This window comes from Microcaecilia unicolor, chromosome 6 (genome assembly GCF_901765095.1).
Source record: "Microcaecilia unicolor chromosome 6, aMicUni1.1, whole genome shotgun sequence".
Lineage (NCBI taxonomy): Eukaryota > Metazoa > Chordata > Amphibia > Gymnophiona > Siphonopidae > Microcaecilia > Microcaecilia unicolor.
The window spans coordinates 148,871,760-148,899,265 of record NC_044036.1 but is presented as its reverse complement, the minus strand read 5'-3'; the positions used below and the strand labels follow the sequence as shown (position 1 = coordinate 148,899,265).

General features: G+C 44.4%; 1 pseudogene; it reads left to right on the top strand.

Annotated features, from left to right (window-relative positions):
* LOC115472935 overlaps window positions 1-26,814 on the top strand; it is a 37,244-nt pseudogene extending 10,430 nt beyond the window's left edge.
* The last annotated feature ends 692 nt before the right edge of the window (window positions 26,815-27,506 follow it).

The following is a 27,506-nucleotide window of genomic DNA, read 5'->3' as shown; positions in this document are numbered from 1 at the left end:
GTAATCTTGTAATCTGTTAGACAGCAATTTGGCCAAGATTTTTATATCCACATTTATTAGGGATATTGGTCTATAAGAATCTGCTTGTACCTCAGGTCTCCCCGGTTTTAAAAGTAAAGTAATTTAAAGCTTCATTTGCATAAGCAGGGAATTCCCCGAGCTCCACCACCTCTTCATAGTAAGCTTGCCATGTCCCTATCACTGACGGGCCCAGCATTTTATAGAACTCACTAGTGAATCCATCTGGACCAGGAGCGGAGTGAGTGGGCAGGGATGTAATTATTTCTTGCAACTCTTTTCCCCTTAATAGGTTTGTTAAGCTTTCCCACCTCTATCTCAGATAGTCGGGTCATTCCAGCATTGTTTAAGTACTCCTCCACTTCTCTCAGAGGGGAGGGGGGGATTGCGATTCGTACATGGCACAAAATAATTTTTGAAATACCTGTGCTACCCTCTCGCTCTTATTTTGTATGTTGCCCTCATGGTCTTTTACTGCTGCAATCACTCTGGTTCCTCCCCAAGTTTTAACTATACGTGCCAGCAAGGCCCCTGTTTTATTTCCATATCTCTGCAATTTATATTTCCTAAACACTAATGCTCTGGAAGCTCTCTCATGGAGCAGTGTGTCTAATGCTAATTGCGCTACCTGCATTTGTTCCCTAAAATAGGTACTTGGTGAGTGAACATACCTGCGCTTTGCTTTTTGAAATCTTTTTTCCAAATTGATTATAGCCCCGTGATTCGTCGTTCACGCTTTGCATCACTGCTCCCCGCAGAACTGCTTTAGCAGCCTGCCAAAATATAAAGGGCCGATTCTTATAATCCTCATTGAATGTCACATATTCCTCCCATCTTTCTAGTATATATTGTTTGAATTCTCTGTCAGAAGCCAGGTAGGAGGGGAAACGCCATCCTGCCCTATTCTGACAGGAATCTGGGCCTGTCAGGTCTATCCACACCATCACATGATCTGTTATCTCCTCCGGCCCAATCTCCGCTGCTCTCACTTGTGGAAACAATCTCCAGTCTACTAATATGTCATCTATACGTGACAGGGTGCCATGGGCACGTGAAAGATGTGTGAAGTCACGTTCGTCTGAGTGTAAAGTCTGCCACGCATCCACTGTATTGAGTGAGTGCATAAACTGTGTGAGAGCTCTCGACCCTGGCCCTCCTCTGTTAGCTCGCCTGGGCGATGAGCAATCTAATAAGGGATCCACTACCAGTTAAAATCTCCTAGGACTAGCAATGGCAGGGATCTGTGAGGAAGGCATAGCTGTACTATGTGGTCATAAAAGGGTCTATCATAAAGATTAGGCCCATATAGTGCTACCACCAAATATTCTTTATGTTACAACCATAAATGAACAATCGCATATCTCCCCTGAGGATCCCCTTCAATTAACTGTGACTTAGCCGCTAGGCCTTTTCTAACCAAAATGGCCACTCCTCTCCTCTGCCCCTCTGCCGAGGCGGCATGCACCTCACCCACCCAAGTGTGTTTCAGTTTTTGGTGTTCTGCCAACAGTCGGGTTTCCTGCAAGCAAACTACATCTGCCTTATGCCTCTTCAGCACCATTAGGATCTTAGCCCGTTTTATCGGGGTGGTTATGCCCCCCACATTCCATGTTATGAACCTTACAGAAGTACCCCTAGTCATTGGCTTGATCTATTGTCTCATAGAAAACCTTCAAACTAGAGTAGCAGTGAATCAGCCTCTCATTCACTGAAAATCCATTTGAAGGTTTTCCAGCTACAGTTTTCCATAGCAATTGTTGCAAGATTGTGCACACAGCCTTTTTAAAGGTTGAGTTATTGCAATAAGGTATCATTTGACAGAACATTCTTTACATAAATATTGATACAACCAGAGAATATGTGCATGGTGTAACAGACTCCTGATGCAGGCCAGCTAGGCCGAAACACAGCTGTGTCGAGTCATATCACCTTAATAAATTCAAAGTTTTATCATTATTTTTGTGTCGTCTGTTTTTGATTTTATTTTTGGTTTCTATTTGTTTTATTTTTTATTTTTTAATTTTTTCCTTGTTGATATTTATTTTTTTATTATTTTTTTCCCTTTTTGGTGTCATCTTCGCTGTTTTTGGCAATTGTTTTTCTGCAAAGACTGGTTTCTTCTGTGTTGTAGACATGGAGGTGGGTACGGCATTTGAGGCTGGCATACAGGCTGGAAAAAAAGTTTTTAAAGTGGGGTTTTTTTTGGTGGGAAGGGGTTAGTGACCACTGGGGGAGTCCGGGGAGGTCCTCCCCGATTCCCTCCAGTGGTCAACTGGGCAGTTGGAGCACTTTTTTGGGACTTGTTCGTGAAAAAAAAGGGTCCAAAAAGTGACCCAAATCGCGGTAAAATGCCTTTTTTTTTCGATTATCAGCTAAAGACGCCCATTTCTCCTCGGTTGATAACCACGCCCCAGTTCCGCCTCCACCACGCCTCCGACATGCCCCCATCAACTTTATTCGTTTCCGTGACGGAGTGCAGTTGGAAACGCCCAAAATCGGCTTTTGATTATACCGATTTGGGCGCCTTTGCGAGACAAACGTCTATCTCCCGATTTAGGTCGCACTATAGGCGTTTTTCTCTTTCAAAAATAAGCTGGATAGTGAACATCTTTTAGTTATATAGAGCCATCTGTATGGACTTCCTTACCCCAGGAGATCAGAAATAACAGACCATGTGGTCTTTATCTGCCATCATTTTCTGTGTTTGTTTATTTATTTATTTATGGTTCATTTGTATCCCACATTTTCCCACACATGCAGGCACAATGTGGCTTACAGAAAATTAGGAAAAATTACAATTGTGAAGATACAGATAAGTGAACAAAGGATATACAAGGGGAGCATTAACTAATAGTGGAAAACTAGGCAAGATGGGGAATGTATTGGGAAATATTAATCAGCAGAGTAACTAGGAGAGTACATTTTAACAAAGAGGTAAGTTTTCAGCAATTTCTTGAAGAGGATGTGGTCCATTTGCATTTGAGGTGCTTTGGCAGAGCATTCCAGAATTTTGGGCAACAATAGCGGAAAGAAGAGGAAAAAATCATCTTGTATTTGACGCCCTTGCAGTTAGGAAAATGTAGTTGAAGATATGACCGTACAGCAGGCACAGAATTCCTTAGTGGAAGATCAATCAAGTTGAGCATATAGTCCGGGGCAAGCCCATAGATAAGTTTATGGGTTAAAGCACAGATTTTAAAAGTGATACGTTCCTGTACAGGTAGCCAATGGAGGTTGTAGCGCAGAGGCTGTGCATGTGCGAATCGTTGTTTACCCAAAATCAGTCTCGCGGCTGTGTTCTGGACTGTCTGGAACTTTTTTAATAGAGAGACTTTGCAGCCCGCATAAATTCTCTTCGCTGTCTTAATTGAATTTGAGCCGTTAACCAGGTGATTCTTGGCTTCACCTCAGCTCTGTCCCCAGCCTTTCTGAGCACTACCCAATTGTGCTGAGGTGGTCTGTCCAAATTTTCAGTGGCACTATTTGGATAATGTATCTGACAATCTAGTTAAGGACCTGGTGAGTGGGCCTTCTCTGGATAGGTGTCATTCCTACTGGGTAAGTCCCGCTGAATATAGATCCCATAGTTCTTTCTTAATTAGTTGTCTAGTAATGAGCATTAGATTGAGCGTTGCAACATCAGGAGCAATATGGTGAGAAATTGAAAGTACAACAGCAAGTTCTTTAATCAAAGGGTAGTGAATGTTGTGGAATGGGATTGAAGCTCTGGGAGTGATAATTGGTGCAAGGGGTAATGGACCAAAAACTGGAGGCTTCCTAAGAGTGTTAGTTTGGTTCTCCATGTTTGTTATACAGGAACGCTTTATTTTGAAAACCCAAATTAGAATCGCTTTGAACAAAGTGCTAATTGAACAGCATAATAAATGAAATAGCGGCGGAAGCTACTGCAATCTTTGTGCCATGAGCTGTGATCACTTGATATAACATTAATGTGCTAACAAATAATGAATACAGATATGATATGCATCCAATCAAATATCCATTTAAATAGTACAGGAGCTAGTCTTGAATGGTAAATAGTGAGGTCGTACAGTGTTTGCATTTATTGGGGGAAGAGATTAAAATTGATTTTACCACTAAGTAACCTGTAATAGGCCCAAATGACAGTTTTTCTTGCGTTCCTTTAATTTCCAAAATCATATGAATTCTCCTTTGTTGTAACTGTAACATTTTGTTTTCTAGCCACTCAGAGGCCTGGATTTAGGCACAAGCAGCTGCCTTCAGCAACAAGAGGGTTAATTTTAGAGCAGGGCACCTAGATTTATAGAGCAGGAATGAGCTTATTTTATAAAAATGTATTTTCGAAAGTACGTCCAAGTCAGAATTGGAATGTCCCGTTCCTAACATCCACTAAAAAAAAGAGTCCATCTCACAGCCATTTTTGAACAGGAAATACGTCGGTGTTTCCTGTTTGAATATGCATAAGAATGTCCAAAATGAACAACCATCTTATAAACTAAACCATTGAAATTAGGAACGACAAAAATCCAGGGAAAAGGATGTCTGTTTGACAGCATTTTTATAGAAATGGCCACACAGGCGTCCTTGCAGAGCAGAGGGGCAGCCTAGTGGTCAGTGTGGGGACTGTAAACCAGGGCACCCAGTTTTATCCTCTTGCAACTCTTTATTTTAAAATGGCGGGGTGGGGGAGAGAGCTGAAGAGGGAATTCAACCTGGGGTCCCTCCCAGTTTACAGTCCACTGCACTGACCACTAGGCAACTCTTCAGATCTGCTTTCTGCTTTGCTCAGAATGCTCACAATACTTGATGCTGTCGTAGAGCTTGGTATCCCTTTCATTCTCACTTTTGTGTGTGTGTGTGGGGGGGGGGGGGGGGGGGGGGGAGGGGACAGCAACCATCATGCCTATTTTGTAGCGCCGGAATGAAATCACGGCGCTACAAATAGTAAATTGAGTCCTGAGTGAGCCAAATGGCCCTTTTAACTAAGGAGATTGTATGTTTTTTGTGTTGCACCAGAGATAAATAGGAATGCAGTCATTCAGCATTTCCTGTGTTGTGTTAGAGTCCTTGTGAAATGAAGAACATTTTCTCACGGGAGGTGGTGGAAATGAAAACGGTAATGGAATTCAAACATGTGTGGGATAAACACAAAGGAATCCTGTTTAGAAGGAATGGATCCACGGAATCTTAGCAGAGATTGGGTGGCGACGCCAGTAATTGGGAAACAAAACGGTCTATGCCCTGATCATCACTGAATAGATAGGGATGGGCTGGAGTATAAATTTTAAGGGGCTTCGATGTTAACTTCAGAACTTAGTACAAGAACATTACTGGGCAGACTTCTACAGTCTGTGCCCTGAGAAAGGCAAGGACAAATCAAGCTCGGGTATACATATAAAGTATCTTGTTGGGCAGACTGGATGGACCGTACAGGTCTTTATCTGCCGTCATTTACTATGTTACCATGTAACACAAGGGTCATTTTATCAAGCTGTGGGAAAAAGAGCCTTGCGCTACTGGTGGGGCCGTTTTTCCTGGGCTCCAGGGCCCTTTTTACCGCAGTGGGTAAAAAGCCCCCGGACAAACATGGCCATGCGGTAAGAAAACTCATCGCGTGGCCACGCGGCTGGGAGCCCTTACCGCCACCCATTGAGGTGGCGATAAGGGCTCCCATGGTAACCTGGTGGCAACCGGGCAGTGTGCAGCGATGCCTGATTACTGCTAGGTTACTGCCACACAAGTCATTTCCATGTGTTTTCTTTTTCCCCTGGAAATGACGGGCTTGTGGCAGAACTACCATCAAGGACTCGTCTCGTCTTTTGCCAGGGTCGCTTTACTCATACTACCCCTCTCCTCAAGTCGCTTCACTGGCTCCCTATCCGTTTTCGCATCCTGTTCAAACTTCTTCTACTAACCTATAAATGTATTCACTCTGCTGCTCCCCAGTATCTCTCCACACTCATCCTTCCCTACACCCCTTCCCGTGCACTCCGCTCCATGGATAAATCCTTCTTATCTGTTCCCTTCTCCACTACTGCCAACTCCAGACTTCGCGCCTTCTGTCTCGCTGCACCCTACGCCTGGAATAAACTTCCTGAGCCCCTACGTCTTGCCCCATCCTTGGCCACCTTTAAATCTAGACTGAAAGCCACCTCTTTAACATTGCTTTTGACTCGTAACCACTTGTAACCACTCGCCTCCACCTACCCTTCTCTCTTCCTTCCCGTCCACATTAATTGATTTGATTTGCTTACTTTATTTATTTTTTGTCTATTAGATTGTAAGCTCTTTGAGCAGGGACTGTCTTTCTTCTATGTTTGTGCAGCGCTGCGTATGCCTTGTAGCGCTATAGAAATGCTAATAGTAGTAGTAGACTGCGTTGGGCCGGCAGTAGTCCCGATTTATTGTTCGGTAAGCTCGCATTGGGCTTACCGAAGCTTTGTAAAAGACCCCCATAATGAACAACCATTTGAAGTTCTTTGGACTCTTGCAAATAGCATGCACAAAAAACCACCAACCCAACAACCCCCCTCCAAACAAGATGAAATTAAAGATACACTAAGTAAAGGAAACACAAAGCAAAATATATTGTAGTGTTTATTTGTATGCATTCCTAACTAACATGTTATTTGTGTGTAACTAAGGGGTTAAAGAAAAGAAAAGGGGAAGGGAAAGGAGGAAAAAATTTAATACTCACCTGGGGGGAGCTCCAGGTGCCGCAGGTACAGGCAGCACGGGTTCAGGAGACTTTTGGGCTGTTCTGGGGCCCTGGGGGCTGTCCTGGTGAGTCGGTGGCGTTGCAGGGGTCAGCGCTGTAATTTTGGATGGCCGTGGGTTTCGGGGTCAATGGCAGGCCCGTTTTAGAGAGCGGGAGTTGGGGGGGGGGGAAACGTTTCGGGGGTTGGGCGGCGCGGGCCTGTGTATAGGGCAGACAGCGCCGTTGTTTACCATGTCCAGGGACGATCGGGGACGTCCCCAGACCAGGAGAGATGGGGCCAGGTCCGATTGTGGGCGCTGAGGTGCCAAAGAAGTGGGAGAGGCCCGTTCTGAGGCCCGAAGATTAAAAAAGATGGCCGGCGCTGTGGAAAACGTGCGGGCGCGCTCCCATCGGGGTGCACGCCACATGCACGGATCGGGGCCGTGCGCTGAACCGGAGCTCCGTTTAGGCCCAAGCCGGGGCCTAAATTTTCGGACGGAGCTCCGAGGTTTTTTTTTGTTTTTTTCGGTTTTGGCTCCGTTTTTGGACTGGGATGTCCGGGACCAGAACCAATGATAGTCATCGGGTGAGGAGAAAATCAGCGACAAGGTAAGGGGTCCGTTGACCCAAAATTTCAATTTAATTATTTTTAAATTGTGTAAATTACGTTTTTTATTTTTTTAAAAATCAGGGGTTTATCGGATTTTAATTTTTTTTTGCATATTTGGGTTCAGGATATTTTCTTGATTTTTCTGTCAGATTAGTTTTTGATTTTAATTTTTTAAAGGGGTCTTTTGGAGGGGTGCTGGTTTTAAGGAGTTAATTGTTGTTTAAATTTTTAATTTCGACGTGGTAGGTAGAGGGGGGTGTGATTGAATTTTGAGGTGAGTTTTATTTTTGGGGAATTTTAAAAGGGGTTTTTGGGGGAAGATGTTAGGGCATGTATTTTAAAGGGTTAAATTTAAATTTAAAAAATATAGCTAGGTAGGGGGTAGGTTTATTATATATGGGAATTTTGGGGTAGTTTGGATAATGTTTAGTAGGGTTTTTAATTATATGATTTTCCTATTATTTCCTATGGAAAATCATTGATTAAAATGGAGAGTTAGCACTGCTGGCCAACATTCCGTTGGTCAGTAGTGAAGCTTAGAATTTTGAGGGAAGTATCTGATTGGCTGAGGGGTGGCCGGAATGCTGCCGGAGGGTTCCGTATCCTAGGAGACGAGTCTCTGGCAGTTGGCAGAAGGAGTTGGTACAGCGGAGAGAGCGGATGCATGTTGTGGGAGTGGATATTGATTGAGGTAGAGGAGGATAGTTAGGTTAGGATAGGATTGGGAAGGGGTGTTTGATTAAAAGGGAGTTCAGTGAAGGAATATAAAAGGAGAAGGGGTGATTGTATTACTGTTTTGGGGTTTAGGGATTTTTAGGAAATTTAAGGTTGGGGGGGGGAGATTGGGAATAGGATTGTTGGGGTGAGGCTTACTAGAATTTGTTTGAGTGTGTGATTTTATGCTTTGAAGTTCGCGTGTTAAATGTTTTTTAAATGATTATTGAAAATATATCTATTGAGTGATAAGATGTGAATTGAAAGTTGTTTGACTGAGTAGGAGTAGGTTAGTACAAGCGTGTGATGAGTAAAGACCTGAAACATCCCGATACTCCTCTAATAGAATAGGGCACGAGAAGTACATAGATTAGGGATCCAAGATAGGGAAGTTTGATTATTTTGTTTTTTAAGCTAGTTTGAGTCCCAGTATTCCTTAATAAAGAAAGTGTTAAGGTCACCAGGAGAAGGAAATCTGGAATATAGATAAGGAGCTAGGGTTTTGCTCCCGTTTAAGTTATTTAAGATAGGTTAGGAAGAAGACACAGATGACGCTGCATCATCTAAAAACAACAGGCCCCCACGCAAGAAAGACCTTTGGTGTGAAGCAAGAAGTGGGATTGAGCTACGCACTGAAAGGGAAGTGACTTTCAAAAAGAAAGAAAAGGGTAGAAAAGAGGGGTACTTACCTGGATCCTTCGGGAGGGTTAAGTGTAATTCTGAAAAACCAAAAGAGGTTGACACAAAGTATCAATTCTTGAAAACTTTGAGAATTTGAGAGAAACATTATTCCACATTTTTTCTTAGAAGTGAGAGTTAATTTGATAATACTTATCTGATATCTTGCAGCTGAGAGGTGAAGGGTACCTGTTGACAACAAAAGCACAAGTTGAATGAATCTGACATTGCTGTATAATAATAGCCTGATATTGTAGCATAAATAAGGGATCTTAATTTAGGGTTTTTAAAGAGTTATATTTTCCTGTTTTGTTTAACTTTTAACTGAATAAAACAAATTTATTTTAAACACCGAAGCTTGCTTCTTTCAAATCTGACCGAGCCCAACAAATTAGTTTTTTTCCTCCCATCTCTAGCATAGACTTTGGACGAGGATAGTGAACTATCCTGTCCCTTTGCTCCGGGGTGGTTGACATTCTCCTGGCTCGACTACAGGAAAAAGGGGAACTCTGTCACCTAAAAGCTAAAGATCAAGCTTCCCAGAGCAGGGGGTCCGGATTACATGTGTACAAAAAAGGCATGATACCCGTCAGATCTCTCTACATAAAAAATATAGTACAGTTTGTTGGTTTGCCAGGGGCTGTTTCATTCGCTTAAAAAATAAAAATGCTAAACAGAAAGTTCTATTTTATTTTTGCATCTAATATAAAATATCACATCGGATTATGCAAATGAAGCTCTATCGTCTTACGCTTGTGGCTTTGTCCTCCTAACCTTTTACATGTGCACAGTACACACAAGATGCATCAAAAAGAGTACGTTAGAAAAAGCAATGTATAAAGTAATGTGCCATGATAGTCGTGACATATTTTAAAAAGCTATTTTCTTTTAAATTTTGATGTAGGTCTCGTTAGCAGCATGTTAGTGAATCGGTACGGCAGCAGGCCTGTGGTCATCACTGGAGGGCTTCTTTGTGGGATAGGGATGATTTCGGCATCGTTCTGCACAAATATTTTACAGCTCTACATCTGCATTGGAGTCTTTGCAGGTATTTACTGCCTGAACTAAAGCTGTGTACAAAGGCTATGTGGTATCAGTGGCGTAGCTACGTGGGGCCAGGGGGTCCTAGGCCCCCGTAGATTTGGCCCTGGACCCCCCTGCCGATGACCCTCTCAACCCCCCCTCCCGCCGCCAACCTGCAGTCGCCTACCTTTGCTGGCGGAGGACCTCAACCCCTGCCAGCCGAGGTCCTCTTCTTCTCGCAAAAGGCTTCCTTCTGTTTCTGATGTCCTGCACGTACAGGCTTCGTTCTGTGAGTCTGACGTACAATGTGCACGTACAATGTGCAGGATGTCAGAAACAGAAGGAAGCCTTTTGCGAGAGAAGAGGGCCTCGGCTGGCGGGGGTTGGGGTCCCCCACCAGCAAAGGTAGGCGACGGTGGGTTGGCGGCAGGAGGGGGGGTCGAGAGGGTCATCGGCAGGGGGGGCCAAAGTTGGTGGTGGCGGCAGGGTCATCAATGGCGGGGGGGTCGGTGGTGCCGGGGGGGCTAAAATGTGCCCCCTCACCTCGGGCTCTGGATCCCCCTCCGCCGAAGTCTGGCTACGCCCTGTGTGGTATCATCTTTCTTTCTTGCCTTCACCACTTTAAATATTTTTGTGAGTATGAACATTATTTATCAAATATCCCCATAGGGGGACCTTTACTGAAAAGTCTGGGCCTACCTGTTCATAGAGGGGCCCTTTTACTAAGCTGTGGTAAAAGGGGGCCTGCACTAGCGTCGGAGCTTGTTTCTGATGCGCGCTGAGGTTCCCTTTTACGACGGCGGGTGAAAGGCTGTTCTTTTTTCTCAAAAAGAAATGGCCACGTGGTAAGTGAACCACTTACATAAAGCACAACAACCTCTCTTGTATACAGTGGCATAGCAAGGGCAGGGCGATGGGGGCGGTCCGCCCCGGGTGCACGCTGCTGGAGGGGTGCAGAGAGCAGCCGTGCGGTTACTTCCTGTTCCGGGGCAGAGGGAGCAGGGAGCCAGTGTAGCCGACAGGCGCGCAGCTGCTCTCTGCACCCTCCAGCAGCTAAGAATGCACCCGAGGGGGGGGGGGGCTTGATGCGCCAGGGAGGGGGGTGTCATTGCGCCGAGAGGGGGATGTTGTGCTGCACCCTGGAGGGACAGACGCTGCTCCACCCAGGGGGGGTGCGCAGCGGCGATCCGCCCCGGGTGGCAGCCGACCTAGGAATGCCACTGCTTGTATACACGTAATGCACTTTAGTATTCCTGTGGAGTGCAAAATCCGAGAAAGGGAAAAAGCCTCTGTGCCCCAACCTCCACCCTACATATGTTAATAGGATAAAGAGGAAATAAATGGGTCCAACTTCTTCATCGGCATAAAAAAAACTTTTAACTCTTGCAAAACTCCATAGGAAGTTCTAATTATGAGAGGACCGGTCCAAAAACATAAAGAAAACACTTAGCTTCTGGGTTGCAATAGAGGCAAAACGTGCAAACAAAGTCAGTCACACCGACTGTGGTCAAAGTTTCGCTACCGTGAGCTGTATCAAGGCACGCGTGACCAATCAGTAATGCTGAGCTGAGCACAATCCATCTTCAGTCCACCAGGATACCTTGCAGTGTATACAAGAGAAGTTTTTCTGCTTTATATATTATATACTGTATGCTCTTATCCTTTAGTACTAAATCGTAAGTGAACCACTTACCATAAGCACATAAGCACCGCCATACTGGGAAAGACCAAGGGGTCTCCGACAGTGGCCAATCCAGGCTTCAAGAACCTGGCAACCCCCCCCCCCCAAAAAAAAAATATTTTTAATAATGTTCAATGGACTTTTCCTTCAGGAATCTGTCCAAACCCCCCTTAAGCTCCGTAAGGCCAGCCGCTGCCCCATTCTCCGGCAACGAGTTCCAGAGTCCAACTACATGCTGAGTAAAGAAAAACTTTCTCCTATTTGTTTTAATTCTACCATATTCTAGCTTCATCTTGTGTCCCCATGTGGCCATTTTAAGAAGGCGCCCTTACCGCCACCTGTTGAGGCCTCACGGTTACCCATGCAATAGCCGTCCATTACGCACCAACTGCTCATTACCGCTAGGAACACTCCTGTGGTAGAAAATAGAAAATTATTTTCTACCACGTGTTTTCGGCTTGCGCCAAACTCAGAATTACCACCGGGTGCATGCGCTAGCTGGGCGGTAATGCCAATTTGATGCATGCTGTACACGCTAGCCTCTTATGCAGCTTTGTAAAAGGGCCCGTTAATGCATACACATTTGGAAGTTACTGCAGGATGCCTGTGCTCATACCACGGTACGCCATTTTAAGCTGTGTTAGGCACGTGTTGGTGCAGGTTAGTAAAAGGGCTCCTTTATAAGATGCCTTTTATGTGCATAAATCAGTGTTTTACACAAGAATATGTTTTACAAAATTACCCTTCCTGCTTATTTTCAAAGAGATCGCCAGTCATCTTCCGACACAAATCGGGAAATGGCCGGCCATCTCCTGAAGCCCGCGAAATCGGTATAATAGAAAGCCGATTTTGTCTAGCTCTAACTGCTTTCCGTCGCAGAGCCGACCAAAGTTAAAGGTGGCGTTTCAGAAGGGTATGGGAGGCGGGATGGGGGCGTTGTTAAGACATGGCCAGCTTCAGCTGATAATGGAGAAAAGAAAGCCGGCTCTGAGGAGCATTTCGCCAGCTTCACTTGGTCCATTTTTTTTAGGATCACCTCCCTTTACTCCCCCAGTGGTCACCAACCTCCTCCCACCCCCCCAAAAACACTTTTTTTGCCAGCCTCTATGCCAGCCTGAAATGTCATACCCAGCTCCCTGACAGCAGTATGCAGGTCCCTGGAGCAGTTTTTAGTGGGTGCAGTGCACTTCAGGCAGGTGGACCCAGGCCCATCCCTTCCCTACCTGTTACACTTGTGGTGGTAAATGGGAGCCCTCCAACACCCCCCCCCCAAAACCACTGTACCCACATGTAGGCGCCCCCCTTCACCCATAAGGGCTATGGTAATGGTGTAGAGTTGTGGGGAGTGGGGTTTGGGTGGGATTTGGGGGGCTCAGCACCCAAGGTAAGGGAGCTATGCACCTGGGAGCTATTTTTATTATTTTTTTTTAATTTTTAGAAGTGCCCCCTAGGGTGCCCGGTTGGTGTCCTGGCATGTCAGGGGGAGCAGTGCACTACAAATGCTGGCTCCTCCCATGACCAAATGCCTTGGATTTCGCCGGCTTTGAGATGGCCGGACTCGGTTTCCATTTTCGGCAAAAACCAATGCCGGCCATCTCAAACCCGGCCATCTCTGACATTTGGCCGGCCCCAACCGTATTATCGAAACGAAAGATGGCCGGCTATCTTTTTCGATAATATGGTTCGGGACCGCCTTTTGCAGCGCCAGTCATATGGATGGCTGCCCATATAGATGACTGGCGCCGTTCGATTATGCCCCTCCTTATCAGCTTATACAGCCACTTCCATAACTAACTGCAAAATATTTCACCTATTCAGACTTACTACTGTAAATGATTTTTTTTGTCTTATCCAGCCGGTGTCACCCTCACATTTTCTTTTATGGTAGCAAACAAAACTGTTGCCAAGGGAAAATGCAGAAATTTGATCTTAACTGTTTTTAATGATGTAGGCCTCAAGAGCCCCATTAAAGCGGCTGCAAACCAGGAAAAAAATGGCTTAGATGTAAGATTTCAGCATAAAATTGCTAGAAACATAAAATAAAGCAATTTTACTAGCCAGTCGGTGAGATGAACAGTCAGTTGAAAGCCATCAGACGCTAATTAACGGTAATAGGATGAGATTATATTAAATTAGGTTTGTGTCACTCTCAAAATTAATGATCAGTTAATAAGGAGTTTTAATTGATAATTTTTCTACCCTGCCTCCACTGTCATTATTTTCTGTGTGGTGGAGAGAGTGTCTCATTGTTCCATGCTAACTTGGCCAGTGAGAAGAACTCAAGCTTTTATTGTACAAACCTAAAAATGAGCAAGAGGTGCTACTTCCACTGAAAAACTCAAAATAACAATAACAACATAAGAATAGCCAAACTGGGTCAGACCAATGGTCCATCTAGCCCAGTATCCTACTTCCAATAGTGGCCAATCCAGGTCACAAGTACCTGGCAGAAACCCAAATAGTAGCAAGATTCCAGAATTCCAAAAAGTAGCACAATTCCATTCCGAATCTCAATTAGTAGCAACATTCCATGCTACCAATCCCAGGGCAAGCAGTGGCTTCCCCCATGTCCATCTCATTAACAGACTATGGAGTTTTCTTTCAGTAGGGTTACCATATGGCTCCAGAAAAGAGAGGACAGATTCAGCCCTTTTCTGGAACCATATGGTAACCCTATCCTTCAGGAACTTCTCCAAATCTTTTTGAAACCCAGGTACACTAACTGCTGTTACCACATCTTCCGGCAAAGAGTTCCAGAGCTTAATTATCCTTTGAGTGAAAAAATATTTCCTCCTATTTGTTTTAAAAGCATTTCCACATAATTTCATTGAGTGTCTCCTGGCCTTTGTACTTTTGGAAAGACTAAAAAAATTACATAAGTACTTAAGTAATGCCATACTGGGAAAAGACCAAAGGTCCATCGAGCCCAGCATCCTGTCCCTGACAGCGGCCAATCCAGGTCAAGGGCACCTGGTAAGCTACCCAAACGTACAAACATTTTATACATGTTATTCCCGAAATTGTGGATTTTTCCCAAGTCCATTTAGTAGCGGTCTATGGACTTGTCCTTTAGGAAACCGCCCAACCCCTTTTTAAACTCTGCCAAGCTAACCGCCTTCACTGCGTTCTCCAGCAACGAATCCAGAGTTTAATTACGCGTTGGGTGAAGAAACATTTTCTCCTATTTGTTTTAAATTACTACTACACTGTAGTTTCATCGCATGCACCCTAGTACTAGTATCTTTGGAAAGTGTGAACAGACGCTTCACATCCACCTGTTCCACTCCACTCATTATCTACTATAATAAAACGCAACCTCAACGTTCTGAGGACACTGACGTCACTGAAGTCAGTCAGACTCCCAGAACGGTTCGTGGATTCATGGTGGTGAAGCCACCCCACTGACCCGTGCCCCGCCCTCACGTCAAACGTCATGACGTCAAGGGTAGGAAAAAAAAGGCAACTAAACAAACGGATCGCACCCACGCAGGGGGAGGAGGAGTACTCCTCCCCCTGCCGACCCACCCGCGGAAAGGGGACGCACCTCCAAAGCTCCGGAGTGCAAATGACTCCAGAGACCACTGTTCCCACATCCAACACCCCCCCCGCCCGCGGAAAGGGGACGCACCTCCAAAGCTCCGGAGTGCAAATGACTCCAGAGACCACTGTTCCCACATCCAATACCCCCCCCTCCCCGCGCACCAAACCTCAAAAACTTCAAGCCCCTCCCACATATTCGTAGACCCCCCTCAAAGCTGCAGTTCAAAACAAGGACCTCCAACACCCCCCCCCCCGCAACAACCCCCTCCTAAGCCACCCACCTTCACGTTGCTTTGCCGGCGGGGGACCCGAAACCCCGCCAGCATAAGTCTTGTCTGCTCATTACGGCGTCATCTTCGGCGTTCCTAGCCTGTGCATGCAGGGCTTCTGTGCGTCTGACATCCTGCACGTGCAGGACGTCAGATGCACAGAACTCCGCCCTGCACAGGCTACCAATGCCAAAGATGATGCCGTAGTCAGCACAAAGGACTTGTGCTGGCGGGGTTCCGGGTCCCCCGACCGGCCAAAGCAACGCGAAGGTGGGTGCGATGGGCACTGTGGGTGGGATGGCTGCGGCCGGGTGCATCGCCGTGGGTGGGATGGTGCCGGGAGGGGGGCATCGCACCTGACAGGCAGCTGCAAAATGAAAACGACACTAACCAGGGTAACAGTCACAAGTGCAGCAACGAATGGAAGGGGGGGGGGGGGGGCAATTAATTCACACACCCTGAGAATTGGAAACCAAACTGTTTAGGCTAAACACACACACACACAGTTTGGCTCACTGAAGCTCTGTGTCACACACAGACACTCTCTCTCTCTCTCTCACACACACACACAAACAGTCTTTCACACTCTGTGAGTCACTGTCACACACACTCTCTCACACACACAAACAAACACACACATACACACACAGAAAACAAAACACACAAAAAACATGGAGCATCATCTACATTATACAAACTAAAAATACATTCCTTCTGATTACAACTACAACACTTTTATAACTATTTCATAACAAAAAAACAACTCACAAACAACCTTGCTAGCGCCCGTTTCCTTTCAAACAGAAACGGGCCTTTTTTACTAGTTTTATATACCTCTATCATGTCTCCCCTCATTCGTCTCTTCTCCAAGCTGAAAAGCCCTGCCTCCTTAGTCTTTCTTCATAGGGAAGTCTTCCCATCCCCGCTATCATTTCATCGCCCTTCTTTTTTACCTGTTCTACAGCACTCAGGATTTATAGACCTCAATCATATCCCCTCTCAGTTGTCTCTTTTCCAAGCTGAAGAGCCCTAACCTTTTCAGCCTTTCCTCTTCCCATATGGGAAGAGTTCCATCCCCTTTATCATTTTGGTCGCTCTTCTTTGAATCATTTAGGGCTTACCGCTCGCTAGAAGGGAAGAACCGCCAGGCTACCATTGCAGCCAGCGGTAGTTCCCTCCCCCAGCACATGCCATTTCTGGCGCTGCAAGATATTTCAATTTTGTAGCGCCAGTGTGTACCCGTGGTAATCGGGCAGTGCTGCATTGCATGCCCGGTTAGCACGGGAGCCCTTAATGCCATCTCAATGGGTGGCGGTAAGTGGCTCATCCCCGAAATGGCTGTGCGGCGCCATTTTTTGAAAAAAAGAAAGAACTTCCTTTTACCTGCTGCAGTAAAAGGGGCTTTTAGCACTCATCGAAATACACGCCAACGCCAGCGCAGGCCCCCTTTTGCCGCAGCTTCATAGAAGGACGCCTAAGTGCTGTTACCATATCCTCCAGCAAAGAGTTCCAGAGCTTAACTCTTCATTGAGTGAAAAAAATATTTCCTCCTATATTTGTTTTAAAAGCATTTCCAGTAATTTCATTGAGTGTCCCCTGGTCTTGTACTTTTGGAAAGACTGAGAAAAAAATCGATTCACTTCTACCCGTTCTACACCATTCAGGATTTTTATAGATCTCAATCATATCCCCTCTCAGCCGTCTCTTTTCCAAGCTGAAGAGCCCTAACCTCTTTAGCCTCTTCTTTGAATCATTTAGAAGCCTAATTTCAAAATTAGAAATGTGAAGGGCGATTCTATAACTGCATCCACAGTTATGTACCATTTGGGCACATAAATTTATTTTATTTACTTACACAGGACAGGGGCCCTTTTACTAAGCTGTTATAAGCATTAACACGTGTGTACCACAGGGTAGAAGGCATTACCGTGGGGTGCGCTCAGGCGTCCCACGGTAGTTTTCTGTTTGGCACACGCTTCCCATGCGCTAAAAATTAGAAAATATTTTTTAGCACTGGGGCTGAGTCTGGGGGCGGAGGGTAGGTATGTCCAGTGCTAATCTGCACAGTTACATCACCGTGTGCTAACTGATTAGCGCGTAGTTAGTATGGGAGCCCTCGGTGTCAGCAAGGGGTCCTTTTACTAAGTCATGGTAAAACGTGGCCTGCGGTAGTGTAGACACGTGTATTAGGTGCGCACCAGGCCAGTTTTTACCACATTTACAAAAAATGTTTTTTTTAATGGGACGAGAAAAGTGCAGTTCAAAACACGGCAGCAAGACTCATCTTCGGAAAAACAAGATTTGAAAGCGCAAAACCCCTCCACGAAAAACTACACTGGCTCCCAATCAAAGAACGCATTACCTTCAAAAATCTGCACTATGGTTCACAAAATTATCTACAGTGAAGCGCCGGGATACATGACAGACTTGATTGACCTACCAACAAGAAACACATCCGAATCAACACGAATGTACCTAAATCTCCACTACCCAAGCTGCAAAGGACTCAAATTCAAATCAACTTACGCATCCAGTTTTTCATACATCAGCACAAAACTGTGGAATGCACTACCAAAAGACTTGAAAACCACATACGACCACTTACACTTCAGAAAATCACTTAAGACCCACCTGTTTAAAAAGGCATACCCTACTGACCCAACAAACGCCTGATCTCAGCGACACAACAACACTAAAGTTCGTAATGGCCATCAGATAACTCTTCCGTTGTACGATTCCTTTATGTGGTCCTACAACATGAACCTTTTCCTTCCACAACATCACCTTGTATTTGTTTACTCCGGAGTCTGCAAACAGCTCTCCGGCATTATGTAAGCCACATTGAGCCTACAGATAGGTGGGAAAATGTGGGATACAAATGTAATAAATCTAATATAATAAAACGCACCCTCAACGTTCTGAGGACAACGTTCTGTGAAGCCTTGAAGCCTGAAGCCTGAAGCCTTGAAGCCTTGAAGCCTTGAAGCCATGAAGCCATCTGACGTCACTCCCAGGCTGAAGGGTTCGCGCCGGATTCGTGGTGTGAAGCCTTCAAGCCAGCCAGCCGTCTTTGCCCCGCCCTCGCCTCAAACCAAACAAATCCGGAAGCGAAGCGTCAGGGAAGGAGGCGGCGCTCCCGACGTCTAGCCTTCCCTTCGCTGTGTTCCGCCTTCAAAAGAAGGCGGGAGACAGCGAAGGGAAAGCAAGACGTCGGGAGCGCCGCCTCCTTCCCTGACGTTTCGCTGCACGAACCGCCACGGAGGTAAAGTTAAAACGAAGAAGAAAAAAAAAAAGGGATGCATGGATGCGAAGGGGGGGGGGGATGCATGGATGCGAAGGGGGGGACATGGATGCGAAGGGGGGGACATGGATGCGAAGGGGGGGGGGAGAAGAGGGCGGGCCAGGCTGGGACATGGGAGAGAGAGGAGCATGGATGCGAGGGGGGGGGGTCATGGAAGGGAGAGAGGGGACTTGCTGGAAAAGGATGAATGGAGGCGGCAGGGGACAGAGGAGCATGGATGGGCATGGAATGGGAGGGCAGGGCTCAGGGAGAGGGGGGAATTACTGGAAATGGATGAATGAAGGGGCCAGGGGACAGAGGAGCATGGATGGGCATGGATTGGGAGGGCAGGACTAAGGGAGAGAGGGAAATTGCTGGATAGGGATGAATAGAGGGGACAGATGGGCATGGATGGATATGGATTGCAGGGCAGGCCTCAGGCAGAGAGGGAAATGCTGGATAGAGAAAAATGGAGGGGCCAGGTGACAGAGGAGCATGGATGGGCATGGATTGGAAGGGCAGGACTCAGGGAGAGAGGGGAATTGCTGGAAAAGGATGAATGGAGGGGACAGATGGGCATGGATGGATATGGATTGCAGGACAGGCCTCAGGCAGAGAGGGGAAATGCTGGATAGGGATGAATGGAGGGGCCAGGTGACAGAGGAGCATGGATGGGCATGGATTGGAAGGGCAGGACTCAGGGAGAGGGGAATTGCTGGATAGGGATGAATGGAGGGGACAGATGGGCATGGATGGATATGGATTGCAGGGCAGGCCTCAGGCAGAGAGGGGAAATGCTGGATAGGGAAAAATGGAGGGGCCAGGTGACAGAGGAGCATGGATGGGCATGGATTGGAAGAGCAGGACTCAGGGAGAGGGGAATTACTGGATAGGGATGAATGGAGGGGGCAGATGGGCATGGATGGATATGGATTGCAGGGCAGGCCTCAGGCAGAGAGGGGAAATGCTGGATAGGGAGGAATGGAGGGGGCAGGTGACAGAGAAACAGGGAGGGCCATGGATTGGAGGGCAGGGCTCAGGGAGAGAGGGGAATTGCTGGAAAAGGATGAATGGAGGGGGCAGGGGACAGATGGCCATGGATTGGGAGGGCATGGCTCACACTCTCTCTCTCATATACAATGTCTTTCTGACTCTCACTCTCACACACTCTGTCTCACACTGTATCACATTCACTCTCTATGTGCCACACAGTCACTCACACACTCCGCTTGGTCTCATACACACACTCTCTCTCACACTGTGTCTCACATACAACACTTGCACACACTCTCATTCTCACACACACACTCTCTCACAAACACACTCACACCCAGACTCACTCTCTCTCTCACACACTCACACTTTCACTCTGACTCTCAAACAGTCACTCTCACATACACTCTCCCAAACATACACACTCCAAGGAAAACCTTGCTAGTGCCCGTTCATTTGTGTCAGAAACGGCCTTTTTTACTAGTAATAATAAATATGAAAGCAGCGCATGCCCAAAACTGGGCCTGAGCCCTTAACGCCACCAATTGATATAGCGGTAAAGGCTCATGCACTACAACGCACGGTGAATAGTTGGCACGTGCCAAGTTGCCAATTGCCGTCAGAACCAGCGTGCCTAGGAGGAAATAAATAATTCATCCAGGCATTATGGGCGTGTTGCCAAATCTGGAATTAGAGCCAGGAGGGTGCGCTGGCCTGTGGTAGTCTGATTTTGGCATGTGCTGCATGTGCGTAGAGCCTACCCACGGCTTAGTAAAAGGGCCCTTAAGTGCTCACGTGTAATGGCCATGCTCTAATGGGAAAATTAGCGCATGGCCATTATTTCAGAAATAGAAAAATTGGCCATTACCAGCTAGCACTAAAAGTGGCCGTAGCACGTGGGAAAGATCCGCGCTGGGGATAGAGCAGGCCACATTGTAAGCTGCTTATAAAGGGCCCCAACGTTTGTGCTTTCACATGGATTCAATGCAAGAAAATTCCTATAAAAATTAATTTAGACTGGCATATCTAGATATTGGTGGATATTCAACCTGATATCCAGATAAAGCTACACTAATTGTCTGGTCAGTGGACGGAATACGTCCCTGAACTCACAAAAGCATACACACATGTAGTTAAAAGCTGATGACTTGTTTATATTGTTTGGCACTTACAGACTCCACTATAAATTTTGGATGACTTTAAAGCTTCTGTTCTTTTGCTGCAGGTCTTGGCCTTCTTTCAATCTACAGCCTTCATTGATAATCATTGGGAAATACTTCTTGAACCGAAGGCCAATGGGCTATTGGTCTTGCCATGGCAGGAAGCCCTGTGCTGCTCTGTACATTTGCTCTTTTCAATCAGTTTCTCTTTGATTTATTTGGCTGGCGGGGTAGTTTTTTAATATTGGGAGGAATCTTATTGAACTGTTGTGTGGCTGGCGCCCTCTTCAGACCCATTCAACCAACGATGGGCAACAGTAAAAAGAAGATAAGCAAATATATTCAAGAGGAAGCCCAGGAAAGATCCTTGAAACTTGACGGTGCTCAAGCCACTAATTTACTGACAGCAAACAAAAATGAGAGAAAGGAAACTGTTGTGACAAGCTGAATAAATATCTTGATTTTTCACTTCTTAAACACAGAGGTTTCTTAATATACCTTTTTGGAAATGTGATATTGTTTTTTGGGTTTTTTGTCCCTATTGTTTTCTTAGTGCAATATGGAAAGCATCTTGGGTTTGATGAATATTCATCGGCCTTCCTCTTGTCGGTGCTGGCTATAGTTGATATGATTTCCAGACCTACTACTGGACTGATTGCAAATATCAAGTGGATGAGGCCAAGAGTTCAATATTTTTTAAGTTTTTCTATTATTTTTAATGGTTTCTGTCACCTTATGTGCCCCTTTACTTCCAGTTATACAGGTGTAGTAATCTACTCTGCAGTTTTTGGTCTAGCTTTTGGTATGGTGTGTGCTTTGTTGTTTGAAGCCTTAATGGATATTGTCGGAGCACAACGCTTTGGAAGTGCTGTTGGGATTGTAACTTTATCTGAGTGCTTCCCACTTCTGTTTGGGCCACCTGTTGGAGGTAAGACATTTTACATGTATAAGTACCACTGTTTCTATGGTCCTTGAAAGGTAGGAAGGGAGGAAAATAAGAATTTGTTTGACAAAAAGCCCAAAGTGGCTAGGTAGGCCAAGAGACATTCAATTCAGGTTGTTTACAATAAACAAGGTATTTTACAAAGGCTTAAAGATGGTCGAGTCTTTATAAAATACATATACATGTTACTAAGTACACTTGTATCTGGTAGCACACAAGGAGGTGAATTCTATACATGAACGATGAAAAAATTGGTGCTGGAAAAAAAAGCACTATTGTATAAGCCGCGTTTAAAGTTAGATGCGGTTTATAGAGTAGCGCTTACCCTTGTGACTCAAGCCTATCTTTAGGTGCAGCCACTTGCACCAACTGCTGCTCCTTGTGATCTTGGGCAGTCACTTAAGCCTCCATTGCCTCAGGTACAAATTAGATTGTGAGCCCCTCAGGGACAGAGAAATACCCCAGTGTACCTGAATGTAACTCATCTTGAGCTAAAACATGAACATGACAAAACCTCTATATCAGGAAGACTAAACCGAAGAAAGTAGAAGCTGATCAAAAGACAATTCCACCACTGGAGATATTATGAAGACACACTTTATTGATGCAATTGTTTAAGGGACCCACACGGTCCGTGTTCAGCGTACGTCTACATCAGGGGTCATATGGATAGGCATTACACATATTTTATATACCATAGATGTAATATCTGTTTTTTTATACATATTCATTATCTGGTTTTTCTATAGATGTGATATCTGTTTTTTTGAATATATATTTATTATATTGTTTGTTTAGAGCTATCTATATGACCCCTGATGTAGATGATACGCCTCTACTTTCTTCTATTTACTCATCTTGATCTACCACTAAAAAAGGTGTGAACAAAAACTAAATAAATATTTCTATTTACTATACCGCCTTTGGTGGGTATAACAAAGTGGTTTTTCAGTTGCTCAGGTTAAGTGCTGATTCTCCATCCTATAAGTGCCAGGATTTACATATGTAAGTTACCGATTTCATAAAACTGGAAGTTCAGAAATAACCAATTGAGGATTAAAGAAGAATTTTGAGGTGGTTTTTAACACCAGAGAGATACGCATGTTCACTGGTGCAAAGCCCAGGTCCAAACAAGCCACTCACTGACATGTAGATGTCCAGCTTTATTAAAGCCTATGAGGCTAGATTCTGTATATGGCACATTAGTACTGAAAAAAGCGCTATTCTATAAGCTGCGCTTAAATTTAGGTGAGGTTTATAGAATAGTGTTTATACCTAACTTTAGGCACAGCCTTTTGCGCCAACTGAAATGTCGTGCAAATATTCACTCCTATATTAGGTGCGTATCCTGCTATTGTATAACAACACACATTAGTTTTAGGAATGCCCCTGTTATGCCCATGACCCTCCCATTTCCATGCTCCCTTTTCAGATCGTATGTAAATTTTAGGTGCGTAAATGCCAATTAAATCTAATTAGTTCCAATGATTCTTGTTAGAAAAGCCAATTATTGGCACTAATTAGCTCATTATTCAATTGAATTGCGTGCGCAAATTGGGTGTGCACCCAAATATGTGTTCCACAAATTTTGGTGACTTTTATAGAATTAGGGGGATGATGACAATTCTATACATTGGTGCCAAGATTTAGGCACCCCAATGCTATGCGATGTTATTCTGCTATTAGTTATGTTGTATTTATATCTATCTACTTTGTTCTATGTAATCAGAACACCTTGTCAGTTCTACTTTTGTTATATTGTGAGCCACATTGAACTTGAATCCTATTTGAATAATGTGGGATATAAATGTCATAAATAAGTAATATTAGCATAAGTCGGCATTGTTGCACATAAAGTTAAGCATCAACAGGTATGCCAAGTCAATGGCAATTGTAACTGTTGGCACCTAATTGTGCCCTAAAATGTGCATATGTTACGATATTCTATAAGTTATGTGTGTATTCCAGAGACACACCTAGGACCCAACTCATACTCTACCCATGTACCACTAACAGCAAAGGTGGGCCAGGAAGGAGGAACAACCAATGAAGGAAGTTAAATATTTTTATTGAAGGATCCAGTTTTGCTAACCTCTTCTGTGTGACCAGTGTCCTTACATTCACAGATGACTGTTTCCTATCGTGTGTCCATTGTATTTATTATTGAAGAATCTAATGACCCCTGATGAAGGCTTTATTGTCAAAACTTGGCCAAGTCGGGTCCTTCTTCAGTAAAAATATTTAACTTGCATCATTGGTTGTTTCTTCTTCCTAGACCACCTTTGCTGTCTTTGTGCCCTTTACCAATTCTGCAAAGGTCGCATTCCTCTGTTTTTTGAACTAACCGGGCAGTGTCATTGAATGTTTCCTCTGAACACCTTGGCACTATCTGCACAGAGATAGGGAGGTCTGTGGGCGGAACTTGCATGGAGGAGGAGGTTATCCAGTTAGATTCTATATATGGTGCCCAAATTTGGGCATGCTGTCGAGATGTGCACGCAACTTAATTGGCTAACAAACTGTTAACCATCAATAATTGGATGTTAACAACCAATTATTGACATTAATTGGCACCAGTTAGAATTTATGCCCACATCTGGCTGAGCACTATTCTATAACACTGGGCACCTAAACCCCCTAACGTGCAACCCGAAAGGGGACATGGCCATGAGAGGGGCATGGGAAGGTCATGGGTGCTCCAAAGGTTGTACACAGTGTTATAAATAATGAGTCTCCACACCCATCTTGGGCACCGGGATTTACACCAGGTTTCAGGAGTCATAAATCTGGCACTCAGAGTTGGGTGTGGGAACTGGTGCTAAGCGCTATTCTATAAAGGGCGCACATCCTTTATAGAATAGGGCTTAGTGTTGAACTTTTCCATTGCCCATTTTTGAGTGCCATTTATAGAATTCTTCTCTTAGTGGCCATATTCAGGCCACTAACCGGAAAACAAGCCAGATGAAGTTAGGACTGCAAGAAAGGCTGTCCCAGCTTTATCTGGTAAGCTATTTGGTTAGTGGTCTGAATATGATTGCTAATCAGAAAGCACTTCCAGGTGGGTACTGAAACCAGATATCCGAGTGCCACCGCAGAATACCCTGTTTCATTTTAACTGCGAGGGCTGGTATTTTGCCTAAATGCTGTCTGCTTCAGTTAAAATAGCGGGAGGATTATGATTGCAAACTTTGCCCATTAGTTGGTGATTAAATGTTTGCCAGGGTTTACTGTGTCACAATCTGAGATAGTGAAGGTGTTGCTAATAATACTGTTCAGGGAAGTGATTTCCACAGCTGTTCTGTAAATGTTTATCAAGTGATCTTGGACCAACAATCTAGGAAACTTCATTCCATTGAATGATAAATACCCAGTTGATGGGAGAAGTTTATGAGCTCAACCTCAATTATCCATCTTTTTGTCCTTTTCAATTTTTTTGTTTGAATTTTAAAAATGACCTTTGTGTTTTATGATTCACAGGAATCATTGTAGACACTTTTAGTGACTACAAGTACATGTTTTATAAATGTGGAGCTGTTATGCTGATTGCTGGGACATTTCTTTTCGTCATGAACTATTATAATTATCGTATGATTGAGAAAGAACAGCAGCAGCAGCAGAAGGAAACAGCACTGAAGGAAGCCAAAGACTTAATGACAACGGATGATGGATATGGTCTGGGCAGAAGTGGAAGCGGAAGCATGCAGTCTATGAAAATCCAACTTGAAATTCTGGCAAAACTTCCCCATAGTAATGGTGAACCATAAAATGACTGTAAGTGGGCTGAAAAAAATATTAGTTTGTAAATTATGCCTACATCGTTACTCTTGATTTTTTTCACCAGACACTTAAGAGAGCTACTCTAAAGGCCTGATCTCCTGTATCTATGGAGAAAGTCCTAGATGAATGAGAACCTAGTAGTCTGATTCTATGACTGGGCACCTTAGGCACTTATGAAAGACCAGGGATGCAGGAGGTCCGGCCTCAAGGGTTGCAAACAGATCAGGTTTTTAGGATATCCCTAACGAATATGCATTCAATCATATATTAACTCCTTTAATTACAACAAATATGTAAAACAATCTTTTCTCTATTATTTCAATAATTTTACTCCATGTTATGGTTCAGATGCTTGCATTCATCTAACTCATGCATTCAATTATTCTTCATCACAAACCTAGTACCATGGGGACCAAGTATTATCCGGACAATTGCAATTACAAAACAATATTATTGATATTCTTTCATGTTGTTACTCCAACCTGTAGATGTACTACGCAATGTCTCTACTGAGGTTCATGACGCCCCAGTGATAGTATCTCAAATTGCTTATACACCTTCCATACGATACAATCAGTCAATTTCGTGCTTGCACTTCTCCCTGGTTTTTCCAAGAAGAATTAACTTCTTACATTCCTGTAATGCTTAATTCCCTCAATAACTTCTTTGTATCCCAACTGGGCTATTCGACTTCAATCAAAAAGATTGTTGTACATATTTGTTGTAATTAAAGGAGTTAATATATGATTGAATGGTCATTAGAGTGTTATTTTGTCTAATCGTGTGACCAAAGTAAAAAAGGAGAGCTCATACAAGGGATTAATGAATATACATGAGATAAATTTGCATACAATGGAGGCAGTAGGTATGCAAATCTCCTGCATTGTCACTTGGCAATGTACACGTCTATCATTTGTCACTTCAGAACCTAGTTATGTAAGTGCTGACATATGGACGGAGAGTGAAGAAAAGTTCACAATTTCTGCAATTGAGAGCTGTGTCTTTTTTTTTTTTGTTACATTTGTACCCTGTGCTTTCCCACTCATGGCAGGCTCAATGCGGCTTACACGGGGCAATGGAGGGTTAAGTGACTTGCCCAGAGTCACAAGGAGCTGCCTGTGCCTGAAGTGGGAATTGAACTCAGTTCCTCAGGACCAAAGTCCACCACCCTAACCACTAGGCCACTCAGCCACTGAATTTTGTATAACATATATTAAGTGTTTTTTGCTGAAACATTTTTTGACATATTTGTGCTTTATTTCCCCCTTTTGTTTCCATTCTAGAAATTGAGAGCTGCCCTAAAGAAGTTCGATAATCATAGACCAAAGATGAATATAATCATGAGTGAATCTCACCTTTGAAGAGTTCTTTGGATTACTTCACTGGGGGATTACAATTGAAAGAGATGGATATGTTTTCAGCACAATATAAATGAAACACTAACAGGCACCCATTAGAGTATTCAAATAACATAGATATGATGCTAATGCTGTTCTTACAATACAAAAAATATTATCTCCATCCAATGCAATCAAATATCTTAATAGGTAACTGAGGGGGGCAAATGCAGTTGAGACACATAGATAGGACAAGATGAAAAATACAAAGTTATTGGGATAAACAAATAAGTGGCTAAAGATATGGCAGTTTATATGCACAGTTGAACAAGATATGAGGAACTGGTCTGCTACAGGGTCTGCAGCAAGATTGTCCAGGTGCAGAGTGGTGGGTAGTCAGCTGCTGCATGTATTAAAGGCTTGGGAGAAGAGCCAGGCTTTCACTTGAGTTAACCAGGCACTGGTCTGAATATCGACCAGTGTCTAGTTAACTTCCGGATTGCCGCACAAACCCAGATATTCGATGCCTGAAACCGCATATGCGGGCTGAATATTACCCCCATTGTAAATAAGTACATAAGTATTGCCATACTGGGAAAGACCAAAGGTCCATCGCGCCCAGCATCCTGTTTCCAACAGTGGCCAATCCAGGTCACAAATACCTGGCAAGATCCCCAAAATGTACAAAACATTTTATACTGCTTATCCCAGAAATAGTGGATTTTCCCCAAGTCCATTTAATAACGGTCTATGGACTTTTCCATTAGGAAGCCGTCCAAACCTTTTTTAAACTCCACTAAGCTA